Raw genomic sequence first — 19775 nt, 5'->3', positions numbered from 1 at the left:
CTCTATAAGAAGGGTGCCAGCGAGCCTTGCACTCGCTTACAGCCACACCCCCTTGAGCACGCCTGATCTCGTCTGATCTCGGAAGCTAAACAGGAACGGGCCTGGTTAGTACTTGGATGGGAGACCGCCTGGGAATACCAGGTGCTGTAAGCTTTTAAGCGCAGGAGGCGCCCTATCCCCGCTCGCTCGCTCATTGCCCTGTTCACACGTGCAGTGTGGCTTGTCCGTCTGTTTATTTGTCAGCTTTGGCGAGACACGGGTGCTTGTGTATTAGCGTGAGCGTTTTTTATTCTGATCGTGAACAGTTTTACAAGTCCGCAAAGGATCGAGGAAAGGTTTATCGCCAGCTGAAAAGAGACACGGCGCTTCGGCTGTGGAGACTTGTTCGGCTGGCGGTCGGGGAGTCGCGTTTTTCAGAATTGTATTGAGATCGTTTTCCACAGAGCTCAGATGTCAAAGCACAGCAGCAGCTCTCCACAGCGATCCTCTATAGCGCCCTTTCTCCCGCAGCTCCGTCCTCATTGGAAGGAAGCAAGAGTGAAAGGCTGAAGTGAAATAGAGCGGGGACGAAGGCAGTGAAGAGAGAGAACGTGGGAAGAAGAGAAAAACGCAAGGGAAATAAAGCAGCGTCGTAAAAGAGGTGACGGAGCTGTCCTCTCTATAAGAAGGGTGCCAGCGAGCTTTGCACTCGCTTACGGCCGCCCAATCATCTCTTATCGCTGACCACCACATAAGCTTCTTGTTCACAGCTCCCTCACACTCAGCACCTTCCCCTGCAATATCACTCGCTGCATCACTGGCAAATACATATCTAACGACATTCAGGGCATCACAGGACAATTCCAGATAACCCTGACAACATCCTGTATCTCATTTACTGTATCTCTTGCAAAAAATGCCCAGCTATCTACATTTGAGAAACCGAAAGGAGACTAGGAGAATGCTTCAGAGAACATATTAGGGCTGGGAAGGTTAAAGATTTCTCCAAGCCCATAGTTTTTCTTTTCACCTCAAATAGCCAGGATCTCTCAATGACTGACTTATTTTAATGTAATCTTCTCTATTCTCTTGCAGGTTTTGACTTCACACCTTTCTTCACCTCTCTCCATTTTGCACTTCCTGTGTGGCCTCTCTGCTGCTCCTGCCTCCTCCCCTCTCCCAGCTTTTGTTCTTCTGTGCTATTTAATCTTTGTAATCTGCCTTGTCTTTCTCACACCTGAAGAAGGCTTCACAGCCGAAACATTGAGTTTTCTCTCTTCTCTTTTCAGTATCGAATAAACCTATTACTTGTTCCTTTGCAGACTACACATGCTGACATAGTTTAGTTCAGGTGGGTAGCTGCTTCAATATACATTTGTAAATGTCAATTTAAAACTGTAAAAATAGTAAGATTGTAACTCCACTTTAAAACGTGGCAAGAAATAGACACATGGGAGGCTACACCCTGGAAAGGACATCAGTCCATCCCAGGGCAAAGATATAAAAAATAAACATATAGGCAGCACATATCAAGCCTTACAAGAAATCATTAACAGCCTCAACACACACCACAGGTCCATTAAACTCAAATACACCAAGCATGGTAGCCTGATAGACTTCCTAGACACCACCACATACAAGGTTTCTTCCTTCAACAACACAGACAAACTGGACATCAAGGTATTTTTCAAAGACACATTCACACGGCTTACTGCACAAGGATAGCTTCCACCCAAAACATACTTTAAAAGGACTGGTAAAATCACAACTCCTACACTTCCACAAAATCTGTACACAACAACAAGACTTTGAGGAAGCCAAATACACACTCTTCCCAGCTTTATGCCAGAGAAGATACACACAAAGTTTCCTCAAAAATGTGGCACAAACATTTCTAAATAGAAAAACTCCAGATGACAGAAAAATACTCCTCAACACATCATATTCTCAACTCAGCATAAAAAACAACCAAAAACCATGATATTAGAAAACACAAACATACTAAGGGAGCACAAAATCATATCTGCACACAGAAAAAAACAAAAACCTTCAGCATTAATTAGTCCAAAGCAAGCTAAAACCTGTACAAAACAGATCATATACACCAAGAGCCAAACATTTCATAACAGAAAACAATGATCCAAAACAAAGAAACTAAAGAAATCTTCCAGTTGCAAAGGGCACTCTCAGAAAACATCAATAACGCCATCTACAGCATCCAGTGCAAAAAGTGCGGGGTGACCTATGTGGGGGGAACGGGTAACTCCATCCGAACCCAGCTGACACAACACAGGTACATCAGGAACCACGGGACTGGAAAGCAACCCCAACTGGACAGAGATAGAAACAAAGAAAAAGGAAAGGGAGTGGATCAAAAGACTTAATACTATCTTTACACAAGACCTGAACATCAGAAAAACCGGGAGGGTTTTAGTCGTTGGAAGGAGAGTGCTCTCCTTGTCCCAGATGGTCCCCTCTCGGATAAAATCTGGGAGAAGGAGCTTTGTTCCCCTCTCCTAACTAGCCAGATCCTACAGGGACTGGAACTCTTCACCATACTAACACGCAACAAACAGAAGAATAACTGAAACCAATCAGCTATGGAAACTCGCACAGCTTGCACAGTCCTACTAGGGAGGAAAACAAAAGACCCTGATTGCCTATTGAGATGTTAATGGTCCATGCATAATCCCCACCAGGGAAAGCAGAAACCCATTCACCAACTGAAACTGCACCTAGTCATACAGAAACGTACAGAAGGAACACAGACCATAGGATACAAACTAGCCCCCTAGGAGGAACTACAACACACTGCCCCTTACAAAACAGGATAAAAACAGGCCAGCATGGACACAGTGTTCCAGAACAATGCCTGAAGAAGACCCAGGCAAAAACATAGCGACACACAGAAAGGCAAGATTGTCTTCCTATGGAGCCACAGATTCTACAGAGGTAAAGCTGCCTAACAGTGGAAACCTAACGGTGTCAACGAAGCTTTAGGCATTTAAATGGTAAGTATGGATCAATCCAGAGTTGACAACGCACGCAACCGTACGGTCACCCTCCACACTGCCTACACAACAAACATGTCAAACAGACAGGATACCTTCCAACAAGGAACCAGGATCATCTACAAAATGATCCAAACAGTCCACCATTTACAAAACACAGCAGTTTTATTGGACGGGAGAACCCGCCACCACCCGCCAGCCTACGACGGAAGACCGAGGAACTCATAAAACCTGCCAAGCCACCCAAACTCACATATTTGAAGCTGGTAAGCAATGCCAAAAATTGGCTTCACACCACACTGCAGATCCTCGAAGAGCAAAATCTGTCATACAACTAGAGGATCTTGAGCTTCCCCACTGGGAGGAAGCTTTCACACTTGCTTCCAACTGATCAAAGAAACATTATGGGAGGAAATTGCAGAACACCACCTTTGGACCCTACAGTACACAAGCTATCAATACTGGGTTAGGGAAGGACACTCGGGCAGACCAAATTATCACAGCAGTTTTTAAATTCTACAACGACTTCTACTGGAAAGACTGCGAACAAGACCAAGTAAGAGTTAAGTTGTTTTATAAAGTCATTATTTTAGAGCAAGGTATAATTCTGATAAAAATACAATAAACAATATGGTGAAGCTATTGGAGAGAAAATTAAGGCTCGGTTAAGAAACTGAAACAGTCTTGACTTGTTCCTTTACACAAAAGTTATTTATTTTCAAAAGAGACCCATGAGGATACATCTGGTGTGCAAGACCTGCCTGAAGACATTTGACCAGTTTCCTCTTCACCTAAAGAGGGTGTGTATGAAATGAGCCATCAGCAAGGTCCTTCTCCAGGCCAGGAAGGACTTGTTGAATCACCTGAGGAATGGGCAGGTCGGGGATTACAAGAGCATAGGGCTCATGTGTGAGGGAGAATGTGAGACTGGCGGAGTCCATGGACTGTTTTATGTGGAATCCTGAAGACACATCAGCAAGGTAAGATATTTATAATTTATAAGGGTTCTTCTGTTTCATTTCTAACCTTTACCTTTATGTAAGGGTATGTTAAAATGATATACCAGTGGTCCAGATGCCCTGAGCAAGAGGCTGCTGTCCAGGAGGAAGAGATGCCAGAGACTGAAGTGGAAGAGGAAGGGGAAGATGTGAGTTCTGGAGAACTTTCTATTTTTTCCAAATGTATCTTTTGTTTTATACTTGTATTCTAGTTTGTCTTAGAAGTAAAAATGTTAAATGTGTATTTTGTATTCCTACTGTCCCCCAGTTCTTAAAAGCCATCAGCAGGCTCTCAGGAAGACGGTGACCCAGGCTGGACTGGACAGAACGCACTCCCTGGATGCTCCTCACCTGGCTGGGTTTAAACAGGACCTTACCAAGGATCTTGAAGTGGCAGATTGCTCTCAGGAGGTATTTATTTTTTAAAGGCATTTAAAATTGAGCAGTGATCTTTCCATAGCACATGTTTTTACTCCTTAGCTTAAAATTCACCCATGTGAAATCTCAGCCATAAACATAGTGACTCTACATTTGTCAGGTAGAAAATGTTTCCAGATTCCTGTTTTTATGGATCCATCTGCATCTTCCTTAAACTTTGTAAAGGGCCTATCCAAAACAACAATTATTGTAACCAAATGAAGACCACTGGACTGTCTCACCAAATCATTGCTAATTATATTAAGAACATAAACCATTTTCCGGGCTACATCCTAAATGATATCAGTGTGAAAGTAGAGGATCCCAGCCTGGCTAACCTCATCATCAACTTCCAAAGTATCCTAAAGGATATTCAGAAGAAGAACAGTAAGAATGTTGCCAAGAGATTACTAAAAATAGGTCATTTTCATTTTAAAACTTCTTTCAGTTGTACTTTTAATTTGAATACAAAAAAAGTTGATGAGTATTAATTTCTCCCACAGATATAGACAGTTGCAGAGTCCAGAACCAAGTACGAAGGATTGCTGGAAGGTGTTGATGGTTGCAAAGAGAGATGTGTTGCACAGACTGGGCAAGACATCACCTTGCCTGAGCAGCTTCTTGTACTGTATTACCTGCAGGCCTTTCTCCAGCTGAAGCACCTGTAGCATCCCAGGGTGGTAAAGAACATGACAGTAAGAATACTTTCATACAACAAAAGTAAGAAATTACATATATGGGATTTTTACAGTTTGGTGTATTCATTTTTATTTTCTCACTATTACAGGTTGAGGAATGGGTGCAAAGAAAGTGTTGTTTCAACAAGTGGGCACAAAAATGGTCATAATTCCTGTTAAAGAGCACAAAACCTCAAACAACAGCTGGCTTCCTTTGCATTGAGTGAAGAAGAGGAACATGCAAGTTGATGGCTACATTGATATACCCATCCACTCAATTCAGGGTTGTGGTAGAACTGGAACCATCCTGGCAAGCAGTGGATGCAAAGTACTGTATCACCCATAATGTGACACCAGTCCATCACAGGACTCACTCACACCATGGCCAATTTTCATAGAAGCCAATTAAAATCCATGTTAATACCGAACAAAAGACCTCCACCTGCATAGCTCCAATCATGTACGGTATTTAAGAAAATCTGGAATGTACCTTAATTGCATTTTATTTGTGTTTTATCAGCCGTTTCATCTTTACTTCACTAAACTGCGCTGTAATGCCCAGGTCAGCAGCTGTGAAAGGAGACGGAGAAGATGGACTGGTCAGCCAATGTATCAACAGTGTCTGAAGTGCTTGAGAAGTGGAAGCCCAACACAGGACTGCCACCAAATGGCATGCAAATTAAAAAGTTGATAAAGTATCAAATCTGGGAAGGCCTGAGCATCACTGACGATCCTGTGAAGGAGAAGAAGTTTGTGACTTCCAGGTGTTTCCAGAAGGGAGAGGTGGTGTGTGATTACAACGGCAAGGTCATCACAAAGACAACTGCTGAAGCTCACAGATGACAGAGGGAGACATGAGATGTCTTTTCTTTTCAGATGAACCTGCACAAAAACTGTGCATTGATGCTCGTGAAAAACACTGAGCCTGCCTCCCGGATAAGGAGGCAAATCGGAAGATGGATAAATCCATCAAAGAGAAAAGACAATGTAAGGGCTGTAAGAAAGTCATTTATAATCAACGAACAGCCTGTCATAATTCTGTCTGTGACAAAAAGGGACATTGTTGAGGGGAGAAGAGCTCCTCTGTGATTACAGCATTTCCAGGAAATAATTTCAAGGTGAAGGACAAGCTCTGGAGTGGTTGGTTCACTGACCATTTCCAAAAAAGAAACTAAGTAAGTATATTAAAGTGCATATTTTGAAGATATTCATTTTCTTGTACCTTGGAATTAATGTAAAAATTATATTCGTGTTAATGTCTTGAAAATAGCATTTCTCATTCTCATCAGCAAGGATATAAGGAAGGGATATGGGACTGCTAAAAAGATACATGATTTTCAGAAGAGTATAGAAGGCAGATAACTATCCCACTCAATTGTTACTGCAAAGAAATGCCACAGTGTAAACAAAAAGGTGAACCATTCTTGAAATTTATTGACAGAATCTGAATAGCACGGCATTCCCAGACCAGGCACTGGAGTTTCCTGCAGCGTTAGATGGGTAGTCTCTTGGTAAGAGAGAGATCGACAGAGTACTGGACTTCATGAACGACACCTTTCCAATTCATCGAGAACAGAGCCCACAAGATCTAGAGTCTAGAGAACAATTTCTTACAATATTAGTGGTAGTTTCTGAATAGGTTAAGGACAACATAGTTGTAGAGCTATCTTGCAACTTCTTAAAAGTTGTAAAAGTGATTACCATATTGCCAGTGGTTTATATTTAAAACCTAAAGATTTTTAATTGAATCTTTCTTAAACAAAGGACATTTTTCACAGGAACAGCAGCCTAAATCAGTTGATGACTGTAAATATGACAAGCTTGTGATAAATTGTAAAGTGCAAAACAAAGTTGTATTGTTTTGGTTTTGTCTTCAACATCATATTAATAGGCATGTTATTTTTAGAGCAGCTGCCTGCCATTCACCACCAGCCAAGATGCCACGAGGTACATGAAATGACCCAGAAGTACTTAATGATACAGAGAAGAGCATATGGGGGGAAAAAAAAGAAGACAAGAAATATCCATTAACACGTGCATCTAGAAGCCAGAAGACGGGTGATGATCAGCATTTCAAAAGCAGACACTGGAGGTTGAATTCAAGTTTTAACAGTGATTGTCTATGTTTGGCTTCAACACAAATCATATTAATATGCTCACATTATTAATTTGTACAAAGTCCCCAATATTCATTACAGGCGATCTTCCCAGGAGTACACACGACCCAGCCAGAACGTGGCTAGCTGACGTGCAGTGGACCTCAGGGAAAGAACTCTTGCCCACACAGATGTCTCTGCTCTGAAAACCACTGGATAAAGGTATATGGCGGTCTGTTCTCAGCTGTTGATTTTGTGAAAAATATTGAATATGAAAGATTGAAGTGTCACTATTCAATGAAGTTCAGACATAAGTATTATGTTGAGAAGCTAGATCTGTTCTACTAATAGCTTTAGTACCTTAATATTGTACTGTTTGCTCTGGTTTTCAGACATCAGTCCAAGATCATTGGTGGGTTAATTGATTTCGGGTAAGATTGGCCCCACGTGTGAGTGTGTGTTTACATTTCTATCTGGCATCCTCAAAAGATGGTTTTGTTTCCTTTTCTTAATTGCTCTTGATTACTAGAGTTTATTTGGCATGATACATTTGTGATAAATGCTTTTTCTTTGTGAATAGTCTTATTTTAATCTACATAATGTCAATGAGTTAGTACTTTAAAGAACAAGCAGTAAAAGAAATGACATTTCAGGTTTATTAGCTAAAGTTACTGAGATTCCTTTACAGCGCAGAGACCCATCTTTAATATGCTGTGTGTGCTCATAATGGACTTGAAATTTGTTTTTGTCACAATGTAAAGGTATAATAAATAGATAATATACTCTATTTTACAAGACTTGACTATTTTAATTCCATACTTCCATTGACTGCTTTGGAATGCATTCCTTACAATTTTCCTAAATAATCATTGTCTCACAGTGTAGACCTGGGTGACATAACAGGGGTCAGGGCTGTGTTTTACTGGAGGTTTGTGTAGACTGGCCATTGTCTATGTGAGACTGTGGGATCACTAGGGGTTCCCCCCCCCCCCCAACACCTGTAACATTGTCAAGTGGTATAATTACCTAAAAAAGCTAAAGTTTCCTCCATTAAGGGGTCACTATTTGTCAGTCACTATCAGTCCGGGACACTCTATGCTAGATTGGACTGTTGTCTTTGGAAGATGGGGTCACAGGTGATGAAATAGACCACAGTGGCAGTCCTGCCTAGCTGTTATATCACTGACAGACTCACCCACACATTGAGAAGAGAGCACTGGTTTCTGTGCAGAAAGCAGAACAACTCACTTTAACTGGTCAATTAGGTCTAATGAGTTTTATTGCCCTTGACATCTAACTTACTCCAGCCCCCCTTGTGGAAACAACCCCTAATTACTGTTCATGAGCTCCTGGCCACACTTGTTCCCAGTGGAACCAACCTGGAGCAGCAGAACACAGGTTTTCTTTTTCTTTAAGTTGTCTGCTGTTGTAAAACAAGTCATCCCTTGGGAATAAAAACTCTCCCTCTAATCTGGTTGGTATCTCCTTTATTTGCCCCATATTCCCAGGGCAAAGCAGCTGAGTGATCAAAAGCTGAACCACAATTTCACTGAATTTCACACTGGGTTACAACAGACCCTGGTGGGAGAATGGGCAGGAGAGGGCCGGTTGTGCTCCTGAACTAGTCCCCTCCTCTCCTACTCTCGTATTTGCATCACAGTCTATAAACTCCAGCCCTATTGCTTTTCTTCCAGTTCATTTTTTTTAATACAGCTCGTGAATTATGTATACTCTTGTGAAGTATCAAGAAAGCACTCTTATCTTTATTCCCGACGGTCTAGCACAGTAACCACAACTCCAATAACTTTAACTAGAGGAAGAAACCCAGCTTCTGCTCAAAAGGAAAAAAAAAACATTGAAATCATAAATCTCCAACACTGGCTGGAGACTCTGTGTGTCCGTGCTCAGCGGTTATATAGGACAGAACTCAGCGCGCAGCAGGTGCGGCTCATTGCTCTACGCTCCCCGTGCGGAATGCGCGTCTCCTCCTTCCAGACTAGTAACACCGCTGCATACATCCCTCTTAAATCCCAGAAACACAGAAACTCCGGGGTGTTTCTGTGAGTCAGTACTGGGTTTCTCTGTTCAAGGTTACAAGCAGAAACAAATAAAGCGCTGAAAGCAGGAAGTTATTTCTGCTCGTAGGCATAAACGTGTAAAAATAAATTTTCTGATTACTAAACCCCTAATAAAATCCATCTAAGTCTCCCTTTCGTTCCCAATGCACATAACTGAATATAAACCAGTCAAGTTCAGATACTTTTCTGATGTACAGTATCTGAATAGTTCTGGCGCGGCTGTTGTAACAAAGATACTTACGAACTTTTTTTTCATACGAGCTCTTGCCGTTTTTAAAATGAATATTTTTTTGAATTCGCTAAATCACACGAAACACCAGCATCACTTATCGTAAGCATCTGACCAATTACATTCCTGAATGTTAAACCCATTTAGCATTTATTTTTAACTTGTTTTTTTTTAAATTACACACCTGTTAACTTAGTCCGGATCGCGGTCACCGAGGACCACTCCTGTCTCCCCAGATGACACTTATTATTTTTAAGATAAACGCGAGATAAACAACGTTTGTTTGAAACCGCTCCACAAATTTTCTCACATGCACGTATTTTCAAATATCACCACAACAAAATCATAAAGTTTGTTTCCACAGACATGACACTATTATGCAATAAACCAATAAATTAATGAACTAGCAGAATCCCAATAAAAACACACGGCAACCCGGCAAGCACAGCATGTCAATATCATACATTTTTACCAACAAAACCGCAAAAGCAAAAACCAGCATATATATATCCCATGTTTTTACCTTATTCTGGAGCATGATATATATCCAAAATAACCCAGACTAGTTTATCTCAAGAGCTAGAGACTAGTAAACGTTACTGATTACGTAGTAAATGTTTGAAGAACGAGCGCCAGAAATAAGGCGATTTGATTGGTAAAAACCGCTGTCATTCTTTGTATTTTCAGCCACCCTTAGGGGGTGAGACTTCCTCTAGACGCTTCAGGCTGCATTTTTAGCTGTCAATCATTGACTCAGAAGGGATAATCAATCAGTTTTTTATCAGTTTCTTATCAGTGCTCCTTTTTTTCACACCAGAAGGCAACTCTGAGGTTTTTTTTTCATTGCATAACAGCAGGTAAAGGCTCTCTAGCAGTGTCTTAAGGTTTTTATAGCAATTGCAATGGTTTTTATTCTTATTATTTTCAATATTTTTATGATTTTTTATTATACTGTAGGTGTGAAATTTCATTCCAGGTCCAGTCTTCACAAAACATGATGTAGAATTTTTTCTAATTGATCAATTTGTCCCAAATTTTTATCCAAGCTAGTAGCCACCTAGAACAAGGTTTTCAAATCATTCGCAGGCCCTTGACATGCATATAGTTGAAAACTCTGACCTCTGAAGACCGAAAAAAAATGTTCGCCAGCTGTTTTTTTGTTTTTTTTTCATATGTTTGTCTGCTGAGTGGACACATTAAGAAATATAAGAAATTTGACTATTCACACTCAAAGCCAAGGGGGTTAGCTTCAATTTAAGACCTGAACCAGGCTCCTGCTATGTTCTGCTGCAGAGATATAACAAATGTTTAAGGGGGAGGAAATTCCAGGCGGACATTGACTAAATATGTCACTGGTAGTAAAAGGTTAAGTATTCTTGCCATTTTTAGCATATTGTAAGTGGATTTTTTGCAAACATTTTATTTTTTAAATCACATGAAACACAATCAACCCATTGTAACTTCACATTGATAATTCCTGAGCTTTATAACTGTGTATTATTTCTTTGTACCTTGTTTTAATATTTTTTTTATTATTTTTGAATTTTACAGAGCTTTTTAATATATTGTGAGCATTTTAGTGTCATTTTAAAATAGGACTATCAATGCTCCTGACTTTTAAACCTGTATTTATTCTGACATTATTCTCTCCACCTGCAGATGAGGGAGGTATTTGATTTTTAATTTGTTGATTTGGGGGGAAAATATACATTCATTTCCTTGTATGTATCACCAGTGGGAAACTTGGCATTTTTGGATGAATTGCAATCTTTACTGCAAGGCCTTCAGACTGATATAGAAATGACTGGAGATTTAAATGACACATTTGATAAATCAGACAGGAACAGCATAACATCTAAAATGGCAGAACCCTCTAAAGTACTGAAAAATTTCTGGCACATTCATAATAAATACAATTTATTGAATTTAAAGCATAAAATTTGCTTTAAAAAGAAAACCACAATTTGTACGATATCATATTTCAATATCGACGTTCAGATGAAGAATTTGAGGATTTGAATATCAATGGAGAGTACATTGATTTTGGGACAATGTTTGCATCTGAATAATCCTTCCTCCTGGAAAGAAGGGAAAAAAAAAGTTTTGAGTCTCAGTCTTCAGGATCCCCCCCAAAAAACGTGCAAATTTGTTTCCGATGTATTTTGGATAAAGATATAACTCTCATAGAAGATACATTTTATCAGTTGAATGCAGTCGATACTTTCGACTTTTTATATGATGATAGGACCTACATTTAGGGCTCAGTACTGATAACACTGCTGCTATTGATGGAGTAGAAATAATCAATAGCTGGCAAGTACTGGCAGTTTTTTTTTTCTGAGGCAAGAGGTCCTAGAACACCTCCTATAAAAATGTTAAGATTCAGAACAAGAAATATTTTTCCACCTCACCTAATGCTATTGCATTAACGAGGCTGAAGTTGGCTTCTTATTCGCCAGCTGCTGCTTTGCGTTTTTCGTTCCATCTTAAATGCTGCTGCTGTGATGTTATGTCGTCTTTCGCCTGTAGATGGCTCTCTACAGTCATTTTTAAAAATACTTATCCGGATGTATTACTGTACATTTCCTCAGTAAAGGGGAATATGTAAGTAGAGACTGTCCAAATTGCATTTTTGTATGAAACACATTTCAGAAACACAACTCACAATAAAACAAACTGGCAAGTTATACCACGAGTAAATAAGACAAAGGCAAAACGTAAATTCACTGGCACTTTCTGCATATTTTCCACGACCTTGCCTTTTGATCATAAAAAGTCTCAAACTCTTGCATTTTGCAAGAAATTTTAATATAGCAGTTTTAAATGGGACATTTAGAACATGGCATATGAGACTATATGGTTAACTGAGGATGAGCAGAGGGTGATCGAACCTACCTCCTGGTTATAAAAATGTCTAAAAATTCTGACACAGATGTGTGAGAGAAAATGGAAAAGACTATCAAAATCCTGAACTTCAGGACATTGTACTGTACCATTTTTTAAATACGACCCTCTGAACATGGCATGAGAGAATACATTGTCAAATGGTCAATGCAATGTTTGCTAAATTGCTAGGGCCCTCCCTTCTGATTTTAAAATCGTCTCATATTTCTGACATCAAGGTGTGAGACACAATATAACAGACTGTCAAAATCCTGAACTTCAGGACATTTTATGATACCATTTTAAAAATATGACCCTCTGAGCATGGCATGTGAGAAAATGGCATGTGAGAATGCATTGGGAAAAGATGAATGCAATTTCTGCTGAATTGCTATGGCCCACCCTCCTGATTACAAACTCGTCTCACAATTCTGAAACTGAGGTGTGAGATACAATGTGACAGACACCATTAAATCGTGAAGTACAAGAGATTATACTGTTACGTTTTTTTTTTAATATTGACCCTCTGGCATATGAGGACTTGTAGTCAACAAAATAGCACACATTCTGCCAATTTGCTTTGTCCCTCTTTCCTCGTTACCAAAACATCTTAGTATACCGACACTAAGGTAAATGTCTCTAAATCCAGAAGTTAAGTTGTCAAAGTATATCGGAGTCAACCGATACTGATCAGGTTCTGCTGATGCCGAGCCCGCAGCCTTCACCATAAGGTCCAATTCCCCAAGCCTGCTGACCTTATATGTCCATCCCTTCTCGTCAAAATTCGTATTTTCACAGGGTACCCTTCAGAAATTGCAGTATAGAATGAAAAAACTCCAATAGATATCGGCCACTGTTGGCGATTTTCCTTTAAGATAGATAATACTTTATTAATCCCGTAGGGAAATTGACAAATGATTCTCCAGAAATTTTACGGAGTGTATCACTTTCACTGAGACCGAGAAGTGTTAAGCTGTACATGAGTCTTTGTGGCTCGGTTGTTAACCAAAAGGGTGGTGGTTTGAGACCATCCAGGGATGCTATGAGCCTTTTAATGAACACACCCTCTTCACTTCATTTCTCCACGGCCGGTCTTGTACCACAATCAAATACAGAGCCCGTAGGGGGCAGTAAGCCCGCATATATAGCTCACTGTGTATATAATGAAGAAGCGGAGGTTAGTTTCTCATCTGCATGTTGCAGAGCCTTACGCAACTCGTACCAACAGCTGGGGTTTGATCCCTGCACGGGCTATTAGTTGAAAGACCATTGTAAATGACGTGTAACAGCTTTATCCAGCTGGCTTTTATGTTTCATACTAAATTGATATCTTGAAACCAAAATAATTAGAAATATGGAACACAACCGTTGTTCCCCAAGAAGGAAAGCTGTTTTACACTGACGTCACTCCTTTTTATTTAATCCAGATTTTAAAAAAAACTCCGCCCTCAAAGGAAATCAAAGGAAAATGTTGTATTAGCACGAGCTGCACAGGCTCTGAATCAGACCATTTCAATTAGTCTGATCAGCGCAGGACAAGTTAATGTAGAATTATTGCTTTGTCTGTCTCTTGTTTGTATATAAATGAATGTCTCTGAAAACTTAATGTTAGTTTTTAATTTAGTTTTAGTTTTACGATGTAGGTCATGCGTTGACATATGCACAAACACACGAAATGTCTCATTCCTGATTCAGCTCATGCTCCATAGGAGAGAAAAGATTCATCCTGTTTCTCGTACAACCATATCAGAACAGAAGCCCATGTCACCCAGCTCTGATTCAAGATTGAGTCGCATCTTCAACATTTTGTTTTTGTTTCTGATCATTATTTTCTTTAGTTATGATCAATATTGAACTTTTTCTAAATAAAACAAAAATAATCAAACATGCAGGCAGATTTTTTTAAAAGTATTAGGAGTTGACAGGGCACTCCTTCGGAATAGTCGTCAGAAAATGTGAGAAAAGGAAAGTTACCTAAACTCTCACACACAGCATTAAAGATTCGAATCTGATCATAAAAAAACTAGCTGTCTCCCCGTCGGTAATCAAACCCCAGTTTCCCGCGTGACAGGCAGGGACACAAACAACTTTACTTACTAGGAGCGCTTGCTAGCTATTAGGAGGCATTTACTCTTAAGTATGTTACTGTTTTGGGTTTCGACTTTAATTTTCCCGATACCAATTTTTTACAAAAGTAAAGGCACACGGCACATGTGTGCCACATCACGTCCGAGTTTAGTGACAACTACCTCAGAGATTGTAAGCTGGGTAGTTTCAGATCAGATCACTTTTTTATCAAAGGTTCAAGCAAACCCGAATACTTTTGCAAGAGACATTTCAGAATCCCAGTCAAATCCACTACGATTGCTGGATCCTTCGAATTCGACTGAACTATAGCACAGATCTGCAGTCCACCATTAGAATACTGTGGGTGTGTTGTATAAGCCACACGGCTAAAATAGTTCTAAAACAGGAGATGCATCCTCGTTTAGGAATGTGGTATAAAGTGAAATGGTCTGGGAAGAGTCCTACGTTTGAACAGTTCAAAATAGACGTAAAGGGGTGTTTACGGACTCTTTCGAAATGTAAGAACAAGCTGTGCGGACCTTATCTTTATTTACCTTGTGTAATCGTTTTTCATAAAGTGTAATTGTATTATAGCATGTGCCCCTGATGATTTTCTTGATACGTTATATGTGCTCTTGTTTGTATTGTATGTAGTTTTGTTGTTCAAATAAAACGTAAAAGACACAACTTTCCGGATGCGGCTGCTGTAAAAATAAAATGACATCAAGGGTGCTGTACGCAGAGGTCTGAAACCTGCTCCACAGAAGATCTTTATCCAGAGGTGTCAAAGAAGTCGAGATCTCGCCATGAGAGGGGAAGCATCTCAGAAAAAGCAGGTGCAGTCGGTTCCACGGTCATAACGCCACTAAGTCGGGCGATAAGAGCAAAACCCACCCGAGCTCCTCCGAGCAAGTAATGAGACAAAGAGACAGCGCACAGTGGGTAGCGTGGCCGAGCGGTCTAAGGCGCTGGATTAAAGCTCCAGTCTCTTCGGGGGCGTGGGTTTGAATCCCCCCGCTGCCAGGTGCTTCTGTCGGGACCCCCTTTCAGCTGACTTCAGACGAAAGGGAGGGAACTGCTTTTTGGCAGTCTCTCGAGAAACTAAGCAAAGTGTTTAAAGATACTTTCTCAGCTTGACATCAAGGCACAAAACAAAAACCTTCTTGCGTCCTCTAAACCCAAAAGCGCTTTCCACTTCTTGCGTTATGCAGGGAACGACATCTGCCCAGATCACTTTTGTGTCAATGCAAATCGTAGTGTGCCCTCCGTTTTAATGTTGGCTGTGCTGGCGTGCCGCTTCTGTCTGTGAAACTTGAATGTTCTGCTTCTTCACACCGAATCGTTGGCGGGGGTTGAGCTTGTTAAATCTTTGCGCATAGCGCTCCTTTGGAAGTACTTTGTCCAAGTTCAAAAGCGATCATGGGATTTACTTCATGCGTTCAAGAAGCAAGCCTCGCACGACAGATTTAAATGGGGAATGGAGCCTGCTTCTTGCTGTTTTTCCTGTGGTTGCAGTTACAAAGTTGATCGAGCTTTCACATTCTGTTAACAGTATTCACTGGCTGAGCTTTATCAGTTGGTTCGTAAAGGAATCTCTACTTCGGTTCCAGAAAAGTCATCTGTAGTGTGTTTTTTTCCGTGCCCATGGCAGTCTTTTAAAGCTGGTAGTAATGGCGGCGAAGTTAATTTTTTATCCTCTTTAAAAGAATAAGGACGGGCTGGGGCGAGCTGCATTTACCACTCTTTCAGCTAACCGCCGAACTCGCGAACTGATTACACTGCAGAGCCACAGGCGCCTCGCTTTTCTCCATTCTCTGGTTAGGGTGAAAAAAAAAACACTGCTGGTATTAGCTGGCCTGCTGGGAGTACCTCTTCATCACTGATAAGTAAGATTTGTGTTTCATCTTTCGCAAGCTGTATAGATTTCTTTCAAAACAAGTTGTTCCAGAAAGGAAACGAACACTTGCATTCACCTGAATTAAAAGGCATGGGATTTGCCCGTAAGGATAAATTCTGTACAGTAAAACAGGAAGAAAGGCACCGCTGGGAATCGGACCCAGGATCTCCTGTTTACTAGACAGGCGCTTTAGCCAACTAAGCCACGGCGCCGGCGAAGTGCTGTCCTTTGACAGCCACTTGGACACGTCTCAACTGCTCTGAGACATCTGCGTTCGGTGTGCACCGAGCCTGCTCGCCTTGCAAGTTGCCTCATTTACATGCGATAGCTCCACCACTAAGAGAAAGGATGAGAAATGGCTTTTATCTGGCACTTTTCATGTCAGAGGATCTCAATCTGCTTTCCGTGTACAAGAGGATGTCCAACTCATGTAGCTAAAGACGTAGACGACAGTGCTCCGCTGAAATCTTGATCTCACAACCCTCGGCATGACTTCGCTGTGTTCTGCTTTAGACAAAGGGGGGAAAAGACTTCTTTCATCACACGTTTTGCACTGTTTACGGTGTTTGCAGTGCTCTTTCCTAAATGTAAACCAGGAATCGGCACCATATGAGGTGAGACTAGATAATATTGGAACAAGTAGCCTCGCCATTCCATGCGTGACGTGAGCAAAGTGTAATTCCTGTGTTTATAGTGTGCTTGTTAGAGACTTAGCTGGCACCCAGAGACTTTAAATCCGGGAGTCAGCAGCCCAAGACAAGAGAGCTTCCTTTGTCTATGTTTTTTGCGTGAAGGGGGGAAACCATGCGTGTGCTGCAAACGATCTTAGTATCGAAGTGCCGTCCCACATAACCGATCCGAACAATCTGCTTTACAGAGGAGCACTGCCGGAGCTTATCGTTGGCAAACTGAAGATCAGGCCGACCTCTTCTGTGACTCTTGAACACTGAATCTCAAGGTTGTGAATTCAAGCTCCACGCTGGCGGGAAATTCCATAGGTAATGATCACATTTTCTTGCATGCTAATCAAAAGAAATATTAAGAAACGTTTCCCGATACCAGTTTTTTACAAAAGTAAAGGCACACGGCACATGTGTGCCACATCACGTCCGAGTTTAGTGACAACTACCTCAGAGATTGTAAGCTGGCACAAAACAAAGTTTCAGATCAGATCACTTTTTTTATCAAAGGTCCAAGCAAACCCGAATACTTTTGCAAGAGACATTTCAGAATCTCTGTCAAATCCAGTACGATTGCTGGATCCTTCGTATTCGACTGAACTATAGCAAAGATCTGCCGTCCACCATTAGAATACTGTGGGTGTGTTGTATAAGCCATACCGCCCAAAATAGTTCTAAAACAGGAGATGCATCCTCGTTTAGGAATGTGGTATAAAGTGAAATGGTCTGGGAAGAGTCCTACGTTTGAACAGTTCAAAATAGACGTAAAGGGGTATTTACGGACTCTTTCGAAATGTAAGAACAAGCTGTGCGGACCTTATCTTTATTTACCTTGTGTAATCGTTTTTCATAAAGTGTAATTGTATTATAGCATGTGCCCCTGATGATTTTCTTGATACGTTATATGTGCTCTTGTTTGTATTGTATGTAGTTTTGTTGTTCAAATAAAACGTAAAAGACTCAACTTTCCGGATGCGGCTGCTGTAAAAATAAAATGACATCAAGGGTGCTGTATGCAGAGGTCTGAAACCTGCTCCACAGGAGATCTTTATCCAGAGGTGTTAAAGAAGTCGAGATCTCGCCATGAGAGGGGAAGCATCTCAGAAAAAGCAGGTGCAGTCGGTTCCACGGTCATAACGCCACTAAGTCGGGCGATAAGAGCAAAACCCACCCGAGCTCCTCCGAGCAAGTAATGAGACAAAGAGACAGCGCACAGTGGGTAGCGTGGCCGAGCGGTCTAAGGCGCTGGATTAAAGCTCCAGTCTCTTCGGGGGTGTGGGTTTGAATCCCCCTGCTGCCAGGTGCTTCTGTCGGGATCCCCTTTCAGCTGACTTCAGACGAAAGGGAGGGAACTGCTTTTTGGCAGTCTCTCGAGAAACTAAGCAAAGTGTTTAAAGATACTTTCTCAGCTTGACATCAAGGCACAAAACAAAAACCTTCTTGCGTCCTCTCAACCCAAAAGCGCTTTGCCACTTTTTGCGTTATGCAGGGAACGACGTCTGCCCAGATCACTTTTGTGTCAATGCAAATCGTAGTGTGCCCTCCGTTTTAATGTTGGCTGTGCTGGCGTGCTGCTTCTGTCTGTGAAACTTGAATGTTCTGCTTCTTCGCACCGAATCGTTGGCGGGGGTTGAGCTTGTTAAATCTTTGCGCATAGCGCTCCTTTGGAAGTACTTTGTCCAAGTTCAAAAGCGATCGTAGGATTTACTTCCTGCGTTCAAAAAGCATGCCTCGCACGACAGATTTAAATGGGGAATGGAGCCTGCTTCTTGCTGTTTTTCCTGTGGTTGCAGTTACAAAGTTGATCGTGCTTTCACATTCTGTTAACAGTATTCACTGGCTGAGCTTTATCAGTTGGTTCGTAAAGGAATCTCTGCTTCGGTTCCAGAAAAGTCATCTGTAGTGTGTTTTTTTCCGTGCCCATGGCAGTCTTTGAAAGCTGGTAGTAATGGCGGGAAGTTAATTTTTTATCCTCTTTAAAAGAATAAGGACGGGCTGGGGCGAGCTCCATTTACCACTCTTTCAGCTAAGCTTCCTTCGTCTATGTTTTTTGCATGAAGGGGGGAAACCATGCGTGTGCTGCAAACGATCTTAGTATCGAAGTGCCGTCCCACATAACCGATCCGAACAATCTGCTTTACAGAGGAGCACTGCCGGAGCTTATTGTTGGCAGACTGAAGACCAGGCCGACCTCTTCTGTGACTCTTGAACACTGAATCTCAAGGTTGTGAATTCAAGCTCCACGCTGGCGGGAAATTCCATAGGTAATGATCACATTTTCTTCCATGCTAATCAAAAGAAATATTAAGAAACTTTTCCCGATACCAGTTTTTTACAAAAGTAAAGGCACACGGCACATGTGTGCCACATCACGTCCGAGTTTAGTGACAACTACCTCAGAGATTGTAAGCTGGGTAGTTTCAGATCAGATCACTTTTTTTATCAAAGGTTGAAACAAACCCGTGTAGCGGCAATGCTTGTTAGGAAGACAGAATTAAGTATTGCGGTGCTTTCCCAAATGAGGCCTCATCTCTCTGTTCATCTCTGTGGTGCAGCCACAGAGAAACTATTCATGCAGGCTGATTTAAAGATGTTTTCTTTTGATAAGGGACAGCTCCCAAAGGGGGATGCACTTAGCTAAGCCTGGCTATCATGATCAATGGTCATCCATTGGCGCCTATCTGTCTAGGGAGTGCCAGATGGACATCTGGACTGCATTCCTAAGTGTCAGGAGTAAGTGACTCATATCTCACCTTGATCAAC

General features: G+C 41.3%; 3 non-coding genes and 1 pseudogene across 3 annotated transcripts; 3 read left to right on the top strand and 1 right to left on the bottom strand.

Annotated features, from left to right (window-relative positions):
• Positions 1-34: 34 nt before the first annotated feature.
• LOC148813321 (5S ribosomal RNA) lies at positions 35-153 on the top strand (annotated as a pseudogene).
• Positions 154-15376: 15223 nt separating this feature from the next.
• trnaf-aaa (transfer RNA phenylalanine (anticodon AAA)) lies at positions 15377-15458 on the top strand. Its single transcript has one exon. It is a non-coding gene; the product is annotated as a tRNA-Phe (tRNA).
• A 1012-nt stretch (positions 15459-16470) lies between these two features.
• On the bottom strand, positions 16471-16544 carry trnat-agu (transfer RNA threonine (anticodon AGU)). The gene has a single exon. It is a non-coding gene; the product is annotated as a tRNA-Thr (tRNA).
• A 1686-nt stretch (positions 16545-18230) lies between these two features.
• On the top strand, positions 18231-18312 carry trnaf-aaa (transfer RNA phenylalanine (anticodon AAA)). The gene has a single exon. It is a non-coding gene; the product is annotated as a tRNA-Phe (tRNA).
• The last annotated feature ends 1463 nt before the right edge of the window (positions 18313-19775 follow it).

This window comes from Atractosteus spatula (genome assembly GCF_055471065.1).
Source record: "Atractosteus spatula isolate fAtrSpa1 chromosome 10 unlocalized genomic scaffold, fAtrSpa1.hap1 SUPER_10_unloc_1, whole genome shotgun sequence".
Taxonomy (NCBI): Eukaryota; Metazoa; Chordata; class Actinopteri; order Semionotiformes; family Lepisosteidae; genus Atractosteus; species Atractosteus spatula.
Note: the sequence above shows the minus strand (reverse complement) of the source record. Positions and strands in the feature narration are given on the sequence as shown.